The sequence below is a fragment of the Saccopteryx bilineata genome, chromosome 12 (genome assembly GCF_036850765.1).
Source record: "Saccopteryx bilineata isolate mSacBil1 chromosome 12, mSacBil1_pri_phased_curated, whole genome shotgun sequence".
NCBI classification, from domain to species: domain Eukaryota; kingdom Metazoa; phylum Chordata; class Mammalia; order Chiroptera; family Emballonuridae; genus Saccopteryx; species Saccopteryx bilineata.
This window is the reverse complement of record NC_089501.1, coordinates 47,232,844-47,248,591: the sequence shown is the minus strand read 5'-3', so window position 1 is coordinate 47,248,591 and position 15,748 is coordinate 47,232,844.

Below are 15,748 nucleotides of genomic sequence, written 5' to 3'. Positions count from 1 at the left end.
TGCTTCTCCACCCCGCCCCCTCCTTCCTCTCTGTCTCTCTCTTCCCCTCCTGCAGCCAAGGCTCCATTGTAGCAAAGATGGCCCGGGTGCTGGGGATGGCTCCTTGGCCTCTGCCCCAGGCGCTAGAGTGGTTCTGGTCGCGGCAGAGCAACGCCCCGGAGGGGCAGAGCATCCCCCCTGGTGGGCAGAGCAGGGGCGTGCCAGATGGATCCCGGTCGGGCGCATGCGGGAGTCTGTCTGACTGTCTCTCCCCGTTTCCAGCTTCAGAAAAAAAAAAAGAAAAAAAAATACAAAAATAAAAATGAAAAAGATAAAAAAGTTCCAGTTAAAGTTTACATTCAGTGTTTATTTTGTATTTATTTCAGGTGGACAACAGAGTGGTTAGACAGCTATATATTTCACAGTGTGTTCCCCCTGATATTTCCATTTCCTGACTGGCACATACATAGTTATTATAGTATCATTGATTATATTCCCCGTGCTGTCCTTTATATCCCCAATAGTCTTCTGTAACTACCAACCTGTACTTTTCAGTTCCTTCTTCTTTTCCACCCAGTCCCCAACACCCTTTGCTCTGGCAACCGGCAGTCTGTTCTGTATCTAAGAGTCTGTTTCTGTCTTGTTGGTTCGTTTATATTGTTCTTTAGATTTCACATATAAATTAAATCATATGGTACTTTTCTTTCTCTGACTGACTTATTTCACTCAGCATAACACCCTCTAGGTCCATCCATGCTGTTGCAAAGGGTAAGATTTTGTTTTTTAGGACCAAGTAATTTTCCACTGTATTTATGTGCCGCAGCTTTTATATCCACTCATCTATTGTTGGAAGTTTTTCGACTACTGCTTTAATTTCTTTAATTGTAATCAGTCTGTTCAAATATTTGGTTTCTTCTTGATTCAGTTTTGGGAGATTGTATGTTTGTAGGATTTTATCCACAAGCATGTTCTGAAGATGTCAGTTAAATTCTTCTGGTCTAGTGTGTCATTTAAGGCCATTGTTTCTTTGTTTATTTTTTTTTGTCTGAAAGATCAATCTATTGACGTCAATGAGGTGTAAAATCCCCCTACTATGACTGTACTACTATTGCTCTCTTCCTTTATGTCCATAAAAATTTGCTTTCTGTACTTAGGTGCTTACATACTTACAAGGGTTATGTCCTCTTGTTGGACTAATCCCTTTATCATTATGTAGTGCCCTCTTTTGTCTGATTATAACCTTTCTTTTAAATTCCATTTTGTCTGATATAAGAATTGCTACCCCAGCTTTTAAAAAATTTCTATTTGTGTAAAGTATCTTTTTCTATTCCTTTACTTTTCGTTTTTGTGTCTTTTTTGCTGATGTGGGTCTCTTACAGACAGCATATATATGGGTTTTGCTTTCTTATCCATTCAGCAACTCTGTTTTTTATTGGAGCATTTAAGCCATTTACATTTAGAGTAATTACTGATAGTATTTATTGCCATTTTATTCTTTACAACTATGTTCTCTCTCTCTCTCTCTCTCTCTCTCTCTCTCTCTCTCTCTTTTTTGGCTGAGAAGCTCTTTATTTCTCCTCCAATTTTAAATGATAGCCTTGCTGGGTAAAGTTGTCATAGTTTTAGTTCCTTGTTTTCATCATTTTGGGTTTATCTTGTTTGGGACTCTCTGTGCTTCTTGGACTTGTGCGTCTTTTTCCTTCACCAGGATAGGGAAGCTTTTAGTTATTATTTCCTCAAATAGGTTCTCAATCTTTTGCTCTCTCTCTTCTTCTAGTACACTTACAATGTGGATGTTCTGACTCTTCATGTTGTCCCAAAGGTCCCTTAAACTATACTCATTAATTTTTTTTTCTTTTTGCTGCTCTAATTGAATGTTTTCTGCTTCCTTTTTTCCAAATCGCTGATTCAATCTTCTGTTTCATCTAACCCACTGCTTATTTTTTCAAGTGTATTCTTTATTTCAGATATTGTATAATTTCTGAATGATACTTTTTAATGGTTTTTATGTTTTTTTTTCACATTGTTGAAGCTCTGAGTTCCTTGAGCATCCTTATAACTATTGTTTTGAACTCTATATCTGGCAGATTGTTTGCTTCCATTTCATTTAGTTCTTTTTCTAGAGATTTCTGTTCTTTCATTTGGAGTATATTTCTTCTTTGTCTCCCCATTTGGCGGCCTCTCTGTGTTTGTTTCTGTGTATTATATAGATCTGCTCTGTCTCTCAGTCTTAGTTGGGTGACCTTATGTAGCAGGCATCCCGTGGGACCTAGTGACACAGTCTCCTTGATCTCCTGAGCTGGGTGCTCCAGGAATGCCCCTTGTGTGGGTTTTGTGAGCCCTTTTTTGTAATTGAGTCTTGACTGCTGTTGGCTCATCAGTGCATGGGGTTGGCCCTCAGGTTGGCTGACTGTGAGGATCAACCCCAACCACAGTGTATGAGCAGCTGCGTGGGTACTGACCACATGGAGCAGAATCTGAGTCAGCAGAGCCTGGTGCCTTCTGAGATCTCCCTTTGGATGTGCTGTGTATGGAGCTAATTGGAGCCAGCTCTGATGTGGTCTGAAACAGGCCATTGGGTGTGTTGGTTCTGGGGCCTCTTGGGAGGGACTCTGTTGCAGGTCAATTTCAGAGGCTGCCTTTACGGGCCCTGGGCTACCTGTTTGGATCTCTAAAGTGATCCACAGTCTATGGATGCTTCTGCTGGGCCTGGATATGTGTTGGAAGGGCCAACCTGTGCACCAATGCTGCTTTCCACTAGCACCAAGCCCAGGGGCAGGTCAGTCAAAGGCCCAAGGCACCCTGAGACCTGCCTCTGCCTGGGGGCTGCCTATGAAAGGGCCTCTGGCTGTGAGCAAGTTGCATGAGTGGGTTCTCAGTGGGAGTCCAAGTAGGGGCAAGTACAGTTCATCAGACTAATACAGATTCAAACTCAGTACCAGTGCTGGGTCTGAGGCCATTAAGCAAAAGTCTCTGGGAATACCAAGGCTAGCTGCCACCCACTGGGTGCCCACAGTCCTTTGTAAAAGGTGAAAGATTTATACGATCTGAAGAGAAACTAGAGCATTCACAATCCTTTGTAATGGGGTGGAATCTCAGGGAGTCATTGGGGCAGAGTCATCAGATTTTCTTAGGCCCAAACAGACCAAGATTTGGCCATGTGAAAGGAGGACTCTAGTGGTCTGGTGTGCAAATAAAAATGTCCCTGGGTCTACAACCAAATAACTCAGTCTGTCCAGGACTCTGCCCAGCAATCCTGGAGAGCACCAGCTCCCCTGAGAGTTGAAAGGGTGGGGTTAGTTGAACTCCTGTGAAATGCAGGTGTTGGTTAGGCTCACAGGAAGGTGGGGGAGGGGGCAATGGCCAATGCCCCAGAGCCACACAACTCAGTTTCTGATACCCCCTGAGCCTGCTGGTCCCCTATACCCCTGCCCAGGCCCTGACACCTCTGCAGGGCGTGAGCTCTGTAGGGCGGGGTGACAGGGAGTTGGGAGAGTGGGGTGATTGCATTTCCCCAGGCTGATGCCGCAGGAAGGGAAGTATTCAGCTCAAGAAAGATGACATCTACAATGTGGGATAGGGACTCAGCACAGGGATTCTGGCAGCTGCCCCTCCAGCTCTCTCCCCAGAACCACAATCCCCAGTCTCTCCTCACACAACTCTAGTCCACTGTACCCTACCTGAACCGAAGCCCAGGATGAGTGGCTTCTAGCAATATTTTGTGCATTGACACTTTAGGAGGACACCTGGGTTTCTAGCAGGCTCCCATCTCTCCCTGGTGGACAGCATCCCCACGGATTTTCGCAGCCAGATGTTGTGTGGCTGCCTCTTCCCGGACCTGGTGCTCTGGGCTGGGGAGCTGAGTGTGGGTTTGAGACTCCACTCTCCTCAAGAAGAATCTTTGCAGCTGAGCAACCCGTTCAGATCCTCAGCTGTCACATGTGGGTGCAGGGCCAGCCATTTCTGCATATCCACCTTTCCAGTCAGTCTCCATGTGGTTTCTTCTGTACATCCTTGGTTACAAGACTTCTGTTCAGCTATTCTTCAGGTTGATTGTTCTATATTTTAGTTTTAATTCCAGTTTGGTCCTGGGAGGAGGTGAGTCTAACTTCCACCTACTCCACTGCCATGTTTGAGCTCTCTCCAAATATTTGACTAATAGAAACAAGGTAAGAAAATAAATTAATTGCTTTTCTAAACTCTTAAAGTTTAAAGGATTTGTTACACAATGAAAGATAACTGATATACCAACTGATGATTATTAACTAAGAGTAAGAATTAGTCATTAGGAATGATCAGAATAGGACCTCAGATGAGGTAAATATTCAGATAATGTGTTTCTTTACTGCATAATTTTTTCTAGGATTTGGGAAATTAAGGTGATTCAAGGAAACTGAGTTTAGGGAGACTGATTTGTAAGCAGAGTTACAGTAGAGCATGAATGACAAAAGGAGGAGATAAAAATGGGGTAGGGAAAGAAAATATTTGTTTTTAAAATTCCTACAACCTTATTAGTGACTAGGGCTCAGAGGTAGATGTAACTAATCCTTGAAGAGTAAAATACCAAGCAATATACATGCATCTGAAAAATGCAGAGGTTGGACCTCAGGCTGTCAAGGCTAAATTCTAGTTAGGCTGTCACTCATCACATGCCTACTCGTGGTAGAAACTGAGCATACATTCCTGAAGGGCTTAGAAAAAACAATTCTCAATGTCTCCATAACAGAATTTTAGGCAACCCCAACCAACTATTAGAAACTGTCATAGATAATGAAACTATTAAAAGGTAGAAACACTTGAAATAGGATCTGTTGTAATCCTTCTTCAGAACAGAGCAAGAAGGGAGATATGGTCACAAGACAGAGGCAAGAATTATGGAACCACAGACTTCCACTCTCTATGAAGTTCCTTCTTGCTACGCTACAACTAACTCTCACTTTCATCACAGTTAAGACATTTTATAAGGCATGGTTGGATTTCTTAAGCATGTATGGGACTTTCAGTATTGAGTAAAAAATGGACAGTGGTCAAAATCCAATGTAGATGAAAAGGTTTTCTCTGGAAAGTAACTTCACAAGATGATCTGATTATAAATTTTTTAACTAGGAAAGTCCTGCTGGGTAGTCATGCTGCAGACATATAACTTCTTTAGTAAAATGTTTATTTTTGCATTAAGCAAGTCCTGTCCATTTTTTTTCTGTGCATCTAGGTTAACATATCTTGGAAAGAAGTAAGTCCTCTCAAGAAAGCACATAATCTTGAATACTATCCTATAATCCAACCCCTGCCTTGCTTTCTTCTACCTCCATGCAGTGGTAGGATTCAGCCGGTTTGCACTGGTTTGGCAGAACCGGTGCATAATTTTTTGTTGAGTTTGGAGAACCGTTTGCTAAAATGGCACTTGTAATCAGGATCCTCTCTAAGGTGGGTGCCTGGGCAGCTGCCCAATGTGGAAATCACAAATTTACATTCCTTACTGTTTTTTAACATTCATCTGCACAACAGCACATTCTAAGCGCCTGTAGTAATGTTCATTCCGTCCATAGGTGAAAAAAATTTGACGGAATTATGCTTTTAATATTTATTTACTCATTTCATAGAACTCATTATGACTCTGATGAAATACTACATTTTCATTCCCTTGCGTTTGTTACTTCCGTAAACAAACATATAACATAAAGAGAAAAAGTGCCAAACATCCAGGGGGTCACCCTTGTAGTTTTTGTCAGGTATTATTGAATATTTTTTCATTAATATTTTAAAACTCTTTTTTATAACATAATCTAGTTTTGTGTACCTCTTTTATTGTTCTTATTTATGTATTAAATGTATGAAATAATAAACTACTTTTCAGTATATAGTTTTTTTATACTTAAAATGGTCATTGGGTCAGAGAACTGGTTATTAAATTATTTGAATCTCACCACTGCCTCCCTGTAATCTTCCTCACATTCCCTCTTTAATTTTAAATATAAAAACAACAAAACTATCAGTCTTCAAAGCATTTGAGATCTTGCTTGCCAGCAAATGTCATCAGTTTTGGCTCAAATAACATCTTATTAAAAATTCTCTACAGTTTTGGGTGTGTCCTATGTTGACACCGGGAATTCATATCCCCATTTAAAATAGAATAGACAGTCTGTTTATGTGACAAGAGGACCAAAAAAGTAGCAGTGAAGTTCCAGCAGCTTTGCACAGTTCATATGCATTGGTCAATTCAATTTGCACTACGTTGCACGACTGGTTCACTTAACTAAACAATAGTGACTGAAAAATGTATGCAAATTGGTACCTTTGCAGGACCTTTGGTCTTGTCCAAACTGCCCATGGAGATATTAGGTACACGCCAAAAGGTCATTGAAATTTGGACTTGTTAAAAATGTTCATGCTTATACAGATCCTTGGGTTCAAATAGCCCATAATGTTTCTTTCTACTTTTGGCTTCTAGAATTAACACATAAGAAATGCTATCATATTTTATTGGTTTGACAATTGCTTGCTTTGGCTGTATTGCCAATGATAGTTGTAGTTGTTTTAGTAGCCTAACTGGTAATGGTATATGGGGTTAGGTAGACAGGTTGGGGTTTGAATCTTGTAGAAGAGTGAGATTTTTAATAACCAAATGTCTCTGGGAATGTTTTAGATAAAACTAAATGTCAAGAACCTTTCAGCGTGGACCAAATGTCTCCAGAGCAGACCAAATATCTGCTAATATACTAGTACTGTGCAAAACATGGATCACCAGTATAGATTACAATGCTATCCGGGTGATTTTTATTTCTTAACTCTTGATAATGGCAGCCATATCATAAAGCCACCTATATATGATCACCCTAATATAAAATTTTCAGTTTATTTGCAAAAAGCTATCATTGCAAATAACATAAATTAATCTTAGGCACAATTTCTCCTCACACTTTTGTTTCTCTGGGTCTAAAATGATCCCAATAGCATTTTTCTTCCAAAACTCTTAATTTCAAAACCCACGGTGATCTTGAATTCCACATTAAACTTTATGTTAGTTTATCCCTATTATGTATAAGGTCTACCGGAAAGTTCTGTCCGTTTTTGGAATAAAACAAAATACAAATTTTTCTTGCCGTCAATAAACTTTATTAAATAATATAATTGCCATTATTATTAATGATTTCTTGCCAGCGTGAGGGCAATTTGTATATCCCATTTTTGAAAAATGTTTTATCTTTTGATGTGAAAAATTGAACCAGTGCTTGTTTGATATCTTCTTCATTTTTGAATTTTTTGCCCTTCAAAAAATTTTGTAAGGACCAAAACAAGTGATAGTTGAAGGGTGCTAAGTCCGGGGAATATGGTGGATGCAACAGACATGCTTCTGTAGCATTTCTACCTTGTTGAAATTCGTAAAAATTACAGTGGTGTAAATGAACTTTATCAGTAGCCGTGGGTACACTATTGCTTCACACATAAGACTAATGTGAATCAACTTTGTTTTAGTTAATTTGCTACGTCAGTATGTATACATTAAGTGATAAAAATAGAGAGGCACACATGCGCCAAATAAACATGTACTTACATGTCAAAACTTGTTGTGATAGAAATGGACAGAACTTTCTGGTAGACCTTATACTTTGCTGCCAGTCATGGTCTTTTAGTTCTAATCCTGGTTAGGACTCAGTCTTTCAAACAGAGCCAGTGTTTTCCGCCATTCCTTTTCTTCTGCTGCGAGGGTCTCTTTGTAAACTCCTGTCAGGACCGGGAGGCACAGATTCCAGAGAGAAATGCTTGGACCCCCCTGCAGGAGATCCATCTGCTGTTGGCCCCCCAGATCTGGGAGCTCACGCACCCTTTGGTGGGAACAGAAGTTTGGCTTCTTGCTCATTGGTGATGCTGGGGGTGGGGTGTTTTGTGAGTTTCGCCACATGTCTGGTTCCTGCTCCCTTCTTTCTTGCTGTCTGGAGGGATCTCAGAGCAGTGCAACCCAGGGGTCATGCAAGGCTGAGAACAGTGAGCTTTTAAGGAGGTACTCTGGCCCTGGCCGGCTGGCTCAGCAGTAGAGTGTTGGCCCAGTGTGTGGAAGTCCCAGATTCTATTCCTGGCCAGGGCACACAGGAAAAGCACCCATCTGCTTCTCCACCCCTCCCCCTCTCCTTCCTCTCTGTTTCTTTCTTCCCCTCCCGCAGCCAAGGCTCCATTGGAGCAAAGTTGGCCTGGGTGCTGAGGATGGCTCCATGGCCTCTGCCTCAGGTGCTAGAATGGCTCCAGTTGCAGCTGAGCAATTCCCCAGAGGGGCCAAGCATTGGCCCCTGGTGGGCATGCCGGGTGGATCCCGGTCGGGTGCATGTGGGAGTCTGTCTCTCTGCCTCCCTGCTTCTCACTTCAGAAAAATACCAAAAAAAAAAAAAAAAAAAAAAAAAAAAAAAAAAAAAAGAAAGACGATGCTCTGATAATTTCTTCTCCTTGAAATGCAGACTCAGAGCAAGAGTCAATCTGGATGGAAATTGGATTCGACTGCCTCACAGCAAGGACGTTGATAAAAGGAGGAACTGTTCTAAGGGATGTTTCATTAGGGACGTTGCTGGCAGTTACTTGAGAGAAGAATGACTTGTAGTCTTGACATTCTGCTCAACTTGCAGCAGGTCGTTCCCAACCTCCCGGTCTCCTCGGGGTTTGCGTTTCTTCTGCTTCTCTGGCTGATGCAGCGTGAGCCCTAAACCTGACTGGGTGGGTTCTGATTCTCATTTTCACCCCAATTATTATCAACATGTAAAAATACTCTCTATTTTACTTGGGTCTGTGAAAATTGAGATCATAAATGTCATGTCAAAAAAATAAAAAGAAAAGAAAGGACAGTTACATTTTAGCTCATTCCAATTTTTCTGTTCCCTGGATTTCCTGGCCTCTTGGCAACCCATTTAAGACATATTTGAGGCAATAACAGCAAAAGCATCTAGAGGTCATAGGTGAATATTTTGGGCTTCAGAAATTTCCTGAGTTACAAGCCATGTCTCAGACAGAATTGGGAGCAGTCATAGTGCCAAGAATTATAAGCCAAATAACCACAATATTATTATAAATATTTTTAAACTCTTTAAATAGGTCCTGGCCAGTTGGCTCAGCGTAGAGCGTCGGCCTGGCGTGCGGGGGACCCGGGTTCGATTCCCGGCCAGGGCACATAGGAGAAGTGCCCATTTGCTTCTTACCCCCCCTCCTTCCTCTCTGTCTCTCTCTTCCCCTCCCGCAGCCAAGGCTCCATTGGAGCAAAGATGGCCCGGGCACTGGGGATGGCTCCTTGGCCGCTGCCCCAGGCGCTAGAGTGGCTCTGGTCACGGCAGAGCGATGCCCCGGAGGGGCAGAGCATCGCCCCCTGGTGGGCAGAGCGTGCCCCCCTGGTGGGCGTGCCGGGTGGATCCCGGTCGGGCGCATGCGGGAGTCTTGTCTGACTGTCTCTCCCAGTTTCCAGCTTCAGAAAAAATACAACAAGAAAAAAAAAAAAAGAAAAAGAAAAAAAGAAAAACAAAAAACTCTTTAAATAGACCCAAACAAGAGAAAAGCAAAAAGACACTAGATAATAAGCAGGACCTGGGGAAAGGGAGAATGAAGCACACTGTGATGCTGACGCTGTGCCCCGCAGTTCAGGCGATGTCAGGCAAGGTGTGTATTAGTGGCTCTTTGCATCTGCTACTTTCAAATAGCTTAGCTCGGAAAGGCTACCATAACTATCTCATCAGGAATCACATTTTCTCTCCTGTAATTTTAAATGTCGGCACAAGTATTTAATGTAAATTAAGAACTAGAATGTGGAATCAGCGTCATTTAGACCTCTAAGCACGTCTTCAGCAACCGTTGGCATCTCAGTGTTAGAGATGGAAACATAATAAGAGCCATTTGTTTATACCAGCCATAATTAGAGATAATTTAACTCCAAAGAATGTTATTTATAGTTGATGCCAGTGGACATGAGCAATGAAAAAACAGAAAGGAAATAGCCAGAATTCCTTGCACCAAATACAGACCTTATTTTTTAGTTCCACATTACTGCCGTGTAAGGCAATTAGTGCAAATCTCAGCTCATCCATTCAGAGCACAGGAGAAGATTCTAGGAGACCTGGCTAGTAGTTTTGTCTCTCTCACTAATTCTGTGAATTTAGTCAAGACACTTCATCTTTGTTTGTATTACCCTATCTGTTAACGATACCCAGTCTTGATCAATTCCATGGTTGCAGTGGCCTCATTTCAATAGCCACAATGTGGTTAGTGGCTACCATATTGGACAGTGCAGATCATAAAACATTTCCACCACTGCAGGAAGTTCTCATGGAGAGGGTTGGGCCTAGCGGTGGATTTATCTTCAAGTAGAGCTGTATTCTGGGGTTGGAAAAAAGCCTCTGGGATTCTTGCTTGTTTCTGCCTCTCAACTATATTTTCTATTGAGTTAGTTCCATTCTCAGCCCAGGAAGGTGGCCAGAGCAGCTCCAATCTCACATCTTGACAAGTTTAAGTTCTGCATGAAGGAGATCTCTTCCATGGGAACTCCTGTACAAATGCTGGTATCATGCTGATTGGACCAGCTCAAATCACGTGGAATTCTCTGATTGGTTTAAGCCTAGTCACATGCTCTAGCCCTGGAACCTCAAGCATCAGTGGAGTACAAAGGAGCTGAAGGCATAAAACAAGCCGACAGAAGAGCAAACAGCTGTTATAACAAACACAGTGGATGCAAAGTCTTAAAGTATGTGTTTGTAGAGTACCGAACTACATTCTACAAACAACAACAACAAAAAACCCCCCAAAAATAAAGTCAGAGATGTAAAAAAAAAAATGGGCAAAGATTAGTCATGCAGACAAAAACAGGGAGGGATGGTATTATGTTCAGATAAGATAAATTTAAGGCAAGATAAGATAGATAAGACAGAGTGTCATTTTATCTTTTGGATTTTTTTTCTAGACGAAGTATCATTTTAGATAAAAGGTACACTCTACAATGAAGATTCAAAAGTCAAAAACCTATATGAGTCCAAATACGTGAACCTAAAACATATCTAAAAACCTCTACTGGGAATATAAAGAGAAATTGACAAATACTCAAATGTCTTTGAGAGGCAAAGCAGACAAAGTGAACAAAGATTTAGTTCAGAGCAGTCACATAATTTGAAAGTTGCCCTAATAGATATAAATTATTTACAATACAGAGAACTGACCTTTTTCAAGTGTTTTTTGAACAGTGACAATAATTAATCATATATTTGGACAATAAGGATATGGAAATCTATTTTACAAAGTAAAAGTTACACAGCTTCCATCCTCTTACTATTTTTGTAGTAAAACTTAAGCAATAAATAACAGCAGCAGCAAGAATCTCAAATGCTCTAACCTTGAAAACAAACAATAAACAATCAGAACACATCCTTAATGAATGTCATGTTTTTAGTCCATCCTTTTGTTCTCCAGGAACAGAGATTCGTGTGAGTTACCTCAGAAAAGGGGCACGGTGCTAAGGTGCAGGGACTAGACCCGGAGCAGCAGTGCTACCAGAACCCAGCTCTCCGCCTCTGTTAGGGACCATCTATGTCCCCCCCCCCCCCCCACACACACACAGTGACAGAAAAGAGGAGTCAGGCTAATGGCAATATATAATGTGTTATATCTCTTACCTTAAATAAATACATCTGCATCCCTGTGGTCAAAAAATGTCAAGACAGGGAAGAGAATGGAGTTTCTGTGCCTGCAAGGCTGGGCCTGACCCTGGACCGTGGTGACTTTACACGGGGACCCAGCACGAGCCAGCCTCGGCACCGGGGCACACGGGCACATCATTTTGTTCTAACTTCTCTCGTCATCTATATATGCCCGTTCCATCTGATTAAATTGTAAACATAAGTTTTAATTCTTAAAGACATCAGCTTGAGTTTCCTTGGAAAAAACCTTCCAAATGGTCAGATTCCCTTTGATGTTAAGTAAGCAAGGTATCAATTGTGTTTGGCAAAATCGAATATGAAAAGTAGAAGGAAAAAGTAATTTCTATAGGGAAGCTCACCACTGTTTACTTTTCCTATGTTGGTATAAAGATCCTGCAAATCGCCGTTCTTAATCTTAGCTCCTCCCTGGGCCATTGAAGGTCGGAGACAAGGTGCATGGCCCCCCTCTGCATCTGAGCGTTTTAACAGAACGAATGGGTAAAGAGGCCACCGGGTCCCTGTGCCTGCTCGTTCCAGTGACAACATCCGCCACTGGGTGGCAGTGATCAGTTTAGTCCAGGCTGAGACGTCAATGGCAAACTCCTGTGATTTACCTTCTAAATCTTGGAAATCTAATATTATACCCGTGACCCGGGTGGATGACATGTGAACTAACTGGCCAGAGTCAGGGGCTTTCTTACAAAACTGACACGTGTAGTAGGAACAATCGGGTTAATGCCTCACAGGCAAGGACTCAAGTAGCAGATCTCAGATTTTAGGATCTGTTTTCTGAATAATTCCCCTGCCCCGTCCCCGATATCAATTTCCTTTTTCACCAGTTGTGTTCAACAAATATTGCAGCTCCGTGAGCCGCGCCTGGGGAGGGGCAGACGTGCGTGCTGGAGAGCGCGCTCAGAATCGTGGGGAATGGCTTGGAGCCGGCCACTTGGAAGTGAGGAACTCCGTAGCTGGAAAGGGTTTGTAGTTCTGCCAAGGATGAGGGAGCTGGCGGGGTTGGAAGAAGGGTGTGGGTTTGAGAAATAGCAGAAGTAAGGCTAAAGTCATAAAATGTGGTGATTTCCTTGTGAGGGTAGCGCGGGATCTGGAAAAATCTAATGTCTTCTCTGCTGTGCTCACTCAGCTGGTGTCATTTTGGAGGACATTATTATTATAGCTCCCTTTCTGGACGAGGTCTAGCTACTGATGGAATATACAAGCCAGTGTGTATTACAAACTACTAGAATGAGGTGAGGGGAAAACAGTTGACCTCAGCAGATTGTTGGTAGACTGGATGATGGCCCCCAGAGACTTCTGGCCATTGTGAATAAGTTAAGGCTTTTGAAGTGGGGAGATTATTTGGGATTATCCCAGTGGACCCAGTGTAATCATAAGGGTCTCTATTAGAGGGAGGTAGGAAGTCAGAGTCAACAAATCTCCCAACTGTCCCTTAGGGGGCGATGCTAACTCAGTGACCATCAACTTGCTGATCTCGCGAACCCTGTCTCACTGTATAGATTGCCATCACCTGGCCCATCCTTCCTGTCAATATTTCACCTGTGCTCCACGGACCAGAACACAGGCTGTCTCCTCTGTGAAGCTGGCCCAAGTGGATCCAACCAGGTGCTATTCTTCCGTCCCCGACCTCTCCTCGTCCTCCTGTTTGGCCTGCGTCCCATGGCATCTGTGCCAGGCTGCCTCCTGTGCTCCTTGGCTCTTGGGTCTCTGAGCTCCTGCTCTAGCTACTCCGCCCTCGGGTTCTAGCACAGTATCTGGCCCATCACCATGCAAGGGATATATTCCAGAAATACACTGAATAGCAAACAGGGAGATAAGTGTTTTGTTTTTGTTTTTATATTAATTAGTGGAAAAGGTAAAAAATGTTTCAGGCATAAATTGGAGATTATGTTACATGTGTTGGAGACAATATATATATATTTTTCAAAAAATCTTGAGTTTTGTTATATTTTCATGTGTAACATTAAAAGTTTCACTTCACTGATTTGCAATGGCTAAAGTTCAGGGAGCTATGTGAGTTATTTGTGCCTATGTTTTACAACATGGCCCCAGATCAGTAGCACAGTGTGTGTTACATGCTCAGAGTGTGAAGTTGAAATGAACCTCCAGCTTTTGGGAAAGGGTTGGTTCTTTCTGAACTACAAGGACCTGACAAATTCACCTGAGTTAACGTTCCCTAGTGAACCCAAGTCTGCCTCTCCCAGGAGAAATGACAGTGCAGGAGGATAAAACATCTTTAAAATAAAAGGAATAAACTATAATAATGGCATGTCAGGTATCAGAGAAAGAGTCAGAATGTGTTAGAGTGACACCTGGCATGCCCCGAATCGTAGATTTTCTGAAAGATGAATCATGTAGAGTATAAAATTATAGCCCTCAGAAGTAGAGTATTTCTAAGTCTCAGTTACTCATCCCTGCTTTCAAAGAGCCGACAGTCCAGTTACGACCCAGACTTCCACGCCGGGCAGCTGCATACGTGCAGGGCCTGGTCCGAAGGGAAAACTGGGGCCCTCCTTCATAGATTATGGCAGAGAGGTCACAGGAGAGTGGAAACCAAGCACGAGCCCTTCTAAGGGCAGGATGTGAGAAGGCACAAGGGGTGAGTGCTTATAAACATAATTAGAATAAAATGTGATGATGTTTGCATAGAGATATGTACAGAATACGGTGCGAGCGGAGGAGGAAGTAGCTTAGTCTGAGCGATGGGGCTGCTTCTCCAAGGCGGCGCCTCATGGGCTGAACTTGAAGAACGGCCAGCCCGGGAGCTGGGCAATCGGGCAAGGCGAGCTGGGGAAAAGTGCCTTTAGGGCTTCCCCTTGACCCTGGTCTCAGCTAAGGACAGTTCGGAAGGAAGGTGCAGGGGCTGGGGATAGAAACACATGAAAGAACACGACGGACCAGGGGCCCTGACCGTGACGCAGCTCCCCTCAGAGACTGGCTGTCCCCAAGGTCGGTGTGAGGAGGGCGGCTTTCCCTGTGGGGCCTGCCGGGGGACAGCCTTTGTCACGGCTACGGGCAGGCCTGAGGAGGCGCACACAGGGTTTCCAGCAGGAGTCAGGCTCCTCGTTCTCCACTCTGGCCTTTTCTCGCTGAAGCCAGCTGCCATGTGGTGAGCGGCCCTAAGGAGAGACCCTGTCGCTAGGAACAGAGGGTGGGCTCCGGTCAACGGCCAGCACTGTCCCACCACCCCTGAGAAACTGAGTCCTTCTGACAACTATGTGAGTGAGCTCGGAAGAGTTGCCTTTCTGAGCTGAGCCTTATGACTATAAGCTTGTGTGAGGTCCTCAGCCCGAGAACCCAGCCCAGCTGGGCCCAGGTTCCTGACACAGAACCTACGAGGTAACAGGTGTTGGTGGGCTTAAGCCTCGAAGTGTCGGGGCTCATTTGTTATGCAGCTACAGATAACAAATAGGCGTGCTTGTGATGTGGGGACCACATTTTGGAAACGGCTTTGATCAGGAGCCCATTTCCAAGGATATGTTGCCTTTCCTTTGAAAGTAGAGGATGAGTACCGTGAGAGCATATTCCTTCCCCAAGAAGGTGTGAAGAAACAAGATGCCCGTGTTGTTGGAAAGGAGAGGTGGGTGGGCAGGAGGCCAGGGGTGATGAGTTCAAATATCTGTGACCTTCGGTCTGCCATTTTCTTTCTCACACGCGGGATGTGAAAGAGAAGTGTTGAAGTTAGAGAATCTGTTATGTGCGTTGAGAAAGAATAGCAGGTCAAGGCTTACTTTTACCCTAGAATACTTTCTGGAAATTGACCTCTATTATGAACTGTAAGGAGAAGAGAAAGAAGGGGAATTTGAGTGAAGACTGCGCCCTCAGAGAGGCTGATGGTAGAAAGGTGAGGTCTCAACAGAGCACGCTGAGAACAGCCCTGCAAGTGATCTCACCCTCCGTGCCTGTGAATAAACGTCTCTGCCGGCAAAACAGCAAAGCAAAACCATGTCACCTTCCATATGCGAGTCCTGGAAATGTACACCCCGGGTCGGGGTCAGGGGTCAGTGCAGTCAGGCAGATGGGACGTGCCTGCCTTCCCTGGAGTCTGGCCCGGATTGTGGAATCAGGGACAGGTTCAGTAACAATAAGAAGGAAGAACT